This window comes from Camelus bactrianus, unplaced genomic scaffold (assembly GCF_048773025.1).
Source record: "Camelus bactrianus isolate YW-2024 breed Bactrian camel unplaced genomic scaffold, ASM4877302v1 HiC_scaffold_10, whole genome shotgun sequence".
Taxonomy (NCBI): domain Eukaryota; kingdom Metazoa; phylum Chordata; class Mammalia; order Artiodactyla; family Camelidae; genus Camelus; species Camelus bactrianus.
In genome coordinates, this window is record NW_027413875.1 from 10,607 (window position 1) to 16,759 (window position 6,153).

At 51.8% G+C, this 6,153-nt stretch overlaps 1 long non-coding RNA gene and 1 other non-coding gene across 2 annotated transcripts; both read left to right on the plus strand.

The window, feature by feature from the left end:
- Nucleotides 1-2,290: 2,290 nt before the first annotated feature.
- On the plus strand, nucleotides 2,291-5,531 carry LOC141576494 (uncharacterized). Its single transcript, XR_012504927.1, has 3 exons — nucleotides 2,291-2,479; nucleotides 5,028-5,185; nucleotides 5,324-5,531. It is a non-coding gene; the product is annotated as an uncharacterized LOC141576494 (long non-coding RNA).
- Nucleotides 3,880-3,988, plus strand: LOC141576502 (U6 spliceosomal RNA). The gene has a single exon (XR_012504933.1). It is a non-coding gene; the product is annotated as a U6 spliceosomal RNA (small nuclear RNA).
- Nucleotides 5,532-6,153: the final 622 nt, after the last annotated feature.

A 6,153-nucleotide genomic window follows, 5' to 3' on the forward strand; every position in this document is an offset into this window, starting at 1 on the left:
ATATCATGTTTTCAAAAATGAATATCATTCCTGGACAAGATTTAAGCAATTTTTTTCTGTGTTATCAGTAAACATTTTTAAAAAATCAGTAAGAAAGGAAGAGGGAGAGAGAAAGAGAGAGAACAGGAGTAACTATACGCGCGCGCGCGTGCGTGCATGCATGTGTGTATGTGTGTGTGTGTGTGTGTGTGTGTGTGCGCGCGTGTGCGCGCACGTGTGTTGAGGTGGGGGCCTAAAAGAGGGTGAGGATTCTTTTCATCGAGGTCTGTTTGTACAGAATTCTCTCCTTCTCCGCTTTACACTGTGAAGGAAAAGCCCAGCTGGGCTAACAAGCTAAGTCGCAAATCTAAGTGTAACAAGTGTCGGATTACTGATCTGAGTTCTGCTGGGCTAACTCGTAAATCTAAATTAATAAGTGCCGGTTTGCTGATTCCCTGTTCATATTTTGCTAGCCAGCTGGATTTTCAAAGAGACATATCTGGCCTTGAAATGTTGGTTTGCTGCCTCACTGCCTCTACTTTCGTGATAATGATGTTGCTAAAGCTATTGCGTGCCTATTGGCCGAATACCCCAAGCTGGTACTTAACCCTATAAAACCTCATGTGCACGTCTTGGAGGTGCTCAAGGCTTAGGAGCAGAAGCCCCTCTGAGCCCGCCGGCGTAATAAATCTGAGTACTCCAACCCTCCGAGTGGTGCTTGTTTCTTGGCTGGCCTGTCATTTCCATAACAGCACCGTTGACAATAAGAACGTCACTCTCGTTCCGGCATAAAGAAGACATCTGGGGAGGGTGGGGTGGGGGGGTGGGGTGTAGATCTATGTTATGTCCTGATTCCAGGAAGGAAAAAAGGGGCAAGAGTCGGCGTGCCCTTCTTTCTGGGGTATCTGTCTGTTCGCTTTTGGTGTTCTGCTGGTTTGGTTATTTCAGCTTTCTGTTTGGTTCCTTTCACAGATCCAGTGGCTCAAAACAGCATTCTGATTTTCTTTTCTCCTGGGGTTTGGTTTTTGATAGGTAGAGGGACAGGGCCCACGCAGGGGTGGGGGTGGGGGGGTCACTGTGCCGGAGAAAGGGAGGCGGCTGTGGTGAAATCATCGAGCAGAGGGGATTTCTACGAGAGGGACTCTCCGAAGTGAATGGGGTCCAAGGAGATCAGCAGGGTTTCTGTGTGCTCGTTTGGTTTTGTTCGTGCGTGTGTTTGTTTTTTCTGGACGAGGCCAAAGAACTCTTCAGGTGGAGGTGTGTGTCCAAAGGGTCTGACAGGATGGGAGGATGCGGGGCGAGTCAGTCCATGTGCCCAGAAAGAGAGAGAATCTGTCATAGCTGAGACTCAGGCCTTTTTCAGACCTCGGCCCAGAGAGCAGTTCGGCTCCGAGCATTCACGGAGAAGTTCGCCGCCACCTCAGTCCTGTCCCCCACCCCCGCCCTCCCCCACGCCTCAGCCCCCAGTGAAGGAGGAATCATGAAGTGGCCGCACTTAGGCTAAGCCAATTTTTGGCTTTATGCTTACTGCTTGCTTTTAGAACGATCAGCAAACTCGACTGACCAGACACCGCTCCCAGCTCCAGGCCCACTGTTAAAAACAGCTAAAGTTGTCGATTCTAACTGTTTGATTTGACCTTCCTCTGATCGTTCAACTTGACAATCATGTTTGGCGTCTGAGTCTTTCCCCAGGAAGGGAGTCACGGGAGGATAAGCTCAGGAGAACGACCAGCCCCCTCCCACCCCCCACCCCCCACCCCGAGTTCCTCCGTGGCGCTGGTGCCACCAGGTGAGTCTGACCAGATAAAGAAGGTCACGGGCTGATGACCTACTAGACCACCAGGAGGTCCCATGTTACCAGACACTCATCCAGATTTAGGAGGAAGTTTCATCAGAGACCCTTGTTGATCATGAGCACCTTTTGTGCTCCCGCCTGTTGTGATTCCCTTTCATGCTCCAACCTGTTCGTCCACAGAAGCATGAAACCCCAACCCCAAGACGGGTTCACAGTTTGGAGGGCACTAGCCTGCTGTGAGTCCCCTTTGCCCAGCAAAGCAATCAAGCTGCCTCTTTTCTTCTAAACTCTAAGACCCTGTCTCTGGGTTATTTGGCTCGTCAGGGACGGGGTGGGGGAGGGCGATCTTTCGGCAACACCCGCAGAAGTTTCCCTGAGTGGCAGGAACCAGCGTGGCCCTCAGGCCTCAGCCCCGCAGGCAGGCAGGCAGGCAGAGTTGGAGCGACCGTTGGTCCCGCCCCCGCCCGCGCACCACCACCCCCCGCCCCCGCCGCTGCTTCCGCCGCCGCCCCCGCCGCCGCTTCTGCCGCCGCCGCCGCCGCCGCCGCCGCCGCCGCCGCCGCCGCCGCCTCCCAGGCCTTCTCCACCGATCGGTCCCAAATCGACTGACTGTCTCCTGGAAGCGGGGGCGGGGACGTCAGGAGGATCCATTCGGCAGGGCCTCGTTCAATCGCTTCATTCAAATGCAGAAAGCTCTGTGCTCAGGTCAGAGCCTTTGACTTGGCCTCCGGCTCCTCTCTGTTGAACGGCTTTTGTTCTTTGGTTTCAATTTCCCCACCCTTAGGCCACCCCGTCCCAACTGCACGGAGGGAGGCGGGAGGGAGGGGGAGAATCTCGCCTGGTCTCAGGCCAAAGGAGTCCCCTCCTTTTCCTAATCTGGGTAAACCCCACTACACCGTTTGAGAATCATGGAAGGGCATGGAAGCAGACCTCTGACTTGATAGATTCCTCTGGGATGGGAGACTTTAAAAAAACAAAATTCTTTTTCCCCTGCTTCCAGGGAGGCAGAAAGGAGGGCCAGAGTGTTCCTCTTGCCTCGGGCAGTTCTTTGTTTGTTTGTTTCTTTCTTTTGTTAAATCATTTTTTTTTTCCTTTTTTTCTTCCAGTTTTATTGAGACAGAGTTGACATACAGCAGTGTATACTTTTGGGGGGGGGCGGGGAGAGGAATTCGATTTTATGTATTTATTTTTGACCGGAGGTACTGGGGATTAAACCCAGGACCTTGTGCTTGCTTGCTAAGCACACACTCTACCACTGACCTATACCCTCCCCCTTGGCCAGTTGTGAAGTCCCTTTCATTCAGCATAGTCCATCGGGCACATTTTGGGGCAGCCTACTCTGGACCCCAACATTTCCCTATTCTGTAACTTCCCTGGAAGTTTTACACATTAAAAGCTGGGCTGTTGACTGTGCGTGTGCGTCCATGCGTGCGTGGGTGCGTGCGTGCGTCTGAGCGTGCATGCGTGCGTGTGGTGTGGGGGCAGGAGGGAGGGAATAGTTTCCTAGAGGGCCTGCGTTTCATGGACCCAGTTTCTTAGTTCTGAGAACAGGTCTGTTCAAGGAAACAGTTGTAGTATCTCGTCTCAGGAGGCGGTGGTGTCGATGGGCTTCTGAAGCTAGGCCTAGGGAGCAAGCAGTCAGGTATCGCCTAAGAGGCACTTGTGTGGAAAACCAAAGTACAGCACAAAGGTTAATCATTGGAGCAGATGAGAAACCAGATTCAGGGCCGGGAGTAGGGGGTCAGTCTGGTAGGAGATTTCCACACATCGGGGTCATCGAAACGGCTCGAGCAGTATGAAATGCCTCTGATGATGTCCTGGGGTGTTCGGCTCAACTCTCTGAGCGGCTCCTCCAAAAACAGGCCCTAGGATGGTTTCCACAGGAGCTGTTGTGGCCATTTCTCTGACGTTTACCTCCCGTTGCCCAGCTTCAGTCTGCAGGGCTTCAGGAGACGGAGCATTTTAGTACTCAATGATGCCAAGACAAAAGGGTGAGAGAAAATGGGAAACGTTCGTGGAGATGGTCCTAGGCAGATAGTGGAGGCAACTAGAAGACTTTCAGTCTCCGGGCCGGCTTTCAGGTTGAGACAAAAACCCTAAGGCAAGCGCTTGCTGCCACAGCACATCGACTAACACGGGAACCATCCAGAGAAGATCAGCACGGCCCCTGAACGTGGACGACACACACACATACGTGAAGCGTTCCGTAGCTTTAGTGATGTCAGTCACCCAGAGAAAGACAGATATCCTATGCCATCACTTCTAGATGGGATCTGAAAGTAAGTCAAGACACCCATCCATACATAAATAACTCCATTTTAAAAAGACTCCAAGGAACCTATTTACAAACCAGAAACAGACTGGACTCGCAGACATGGAAAAGAAACCGATGGTTAACACAGGGGACAGGGTAGGGTGGAGGAACGGGGGAGGGCAGAGGGATAAATCAGGAGTTTGGGATTAGCAGATATAAACCACCCTATACAAACTAGGTACACAAGTAGGTCCTACTGTCTAGCACAGGGAACTATGTTCAATAGCTTGTAATAACCTATCCTGAAAAAGTATACGTGTGTGTGTGTGTGTGTGTGTGTGTGTGTGTGTGTGAATAAGTGAATCACTATGCCGTACGTCATAAATGAACACAACATTGTAAGTCAACTATACTTCCATTGACAGAGAGTTCCTACAATAAACAGGCAGGCAGGCAGGCAGGCAGGCAGGCAGGCAGGCAGGCAGGCAGACAGACACAGACACAGACACAGACACACACACACACACACACACACACACACACACACACACACACACACACACACACACACACACACACACACGCCCCACAGACACAGGGGAACCCTAAGGAAAACGAGTAGCACTAGTATCTCTTATCCATGCATGTCTATCCCAGTTTAATGGAAACCTAAGTTTTTGCCTCCAAGTCAATGATGCTAATAACTCTGCTGCCAAGAATAGAAAAATCCTCACGGAGGATTTCTGAATCCCAGAAGGGTCAGGGAGGGAGAAAAAGAGAAAGGGTTCCATTCTGCTGACAGAGGTATGATAGTTACCATGTGGGTGTCCGCCTCTAAAAGGAAAGGAAGGGGAAAAAACAAAAGTTTATTTTCCCTTGTATCTGAAAAGAAAAAAATTTAAAACTCAATCCTCTTGGAGACAAGAAGTCGTACACACCTCATGTCACTGATTCTCCTCCTCCACCTCCTCCTCCTCCTTCCTCTACTTCTTCTTCTAGTCTATACCTCCCATGGATTCTGACGACCTTGCCTGATGATGGCGGGTGATGGGGGCAGAGATCGATCCTTCTGAGAAGTAAGTTGGCAAGCGCTTTAGTGAAGCCTCGTAGGATTTACCCAGTGAAGCGAGTGCCTTCGTCCCTGGAGGCTGCGGAAAGTATGTCCCCAAGTCACATACGCATGTGTTTGTCTTTTGTTGTCGTTGTTGTTGTTGGTGGTGGTGGTGGTGGTGGTGGTGGTGGTGTGTGTGTGTTTGTTTGTTTGTTTATTTGTTTGTTTGTTTGTTTGTTTGTAGCAGTGTCCTGGCCATGCTGAGGGCATCAGGCTTGCAGCGGGGGAAGGAAGGCTTCAACCCCTTTGGAAGTCATACCTACCATCCCAAGAACGTCTGGATGACCCCTACTATGTGGCAGTTGAATGGGGGCCAGTTACTGGGGTTCAGCGGGTCCAGAGAGAGGAGGTCTGAGGCCTCTGGGGACAAAAAGTTTGTACGTATGTATGTATGTATGTATGGCCAGTTGACTGTTTTTGCGGTCCTATAGGAATCTTCCTGCCCCTGTCTATTGAACAATGGGAGTCATCTTCCAAGTGCCCTGACACCAGACACCACGGTGGGTGAAGGAATGCGGGTGGGGTGGGGGTGGGTGGGGGAGGTCATCCAGGGAGCTGGGAGAAACCGAGCACGTCCGTGGGTCGGTGGGTCGGCCTGTCGGATGGTCGCCATGCTGGGTTTCCCCTAACCCAGGCCATTTGCCGAATGGACAGAACAGACTGGGGCCACGTGTGCCACCCACCCTCTTTCCGGAGGCTGTGGTCCACTGTGTTTGCATGAAAGTCAGTGAAGGAGGCATCTCCTCGGGACTCGGTTCCGTCCCTTTCACGAGAGCCTCCACTTTGGATGACAGCCAGCCAGCCAGCCAGCCAGCCCTCGATGCCAGGGCAGTAGACGACTGCCAGGAATATCCCATCCTTTCTGGAACCCTGAGTGTACCCACCTGTACAGACACAAGGCTGAAGAATACATGACGTTCCTTCCTAGTTGACAGCACTCCCCATGTCACTGAAACAGTGTCCAGTACGCTGACGTCATCTCCTCCCTCTCCCACACCCCCGCACGCGCACAAA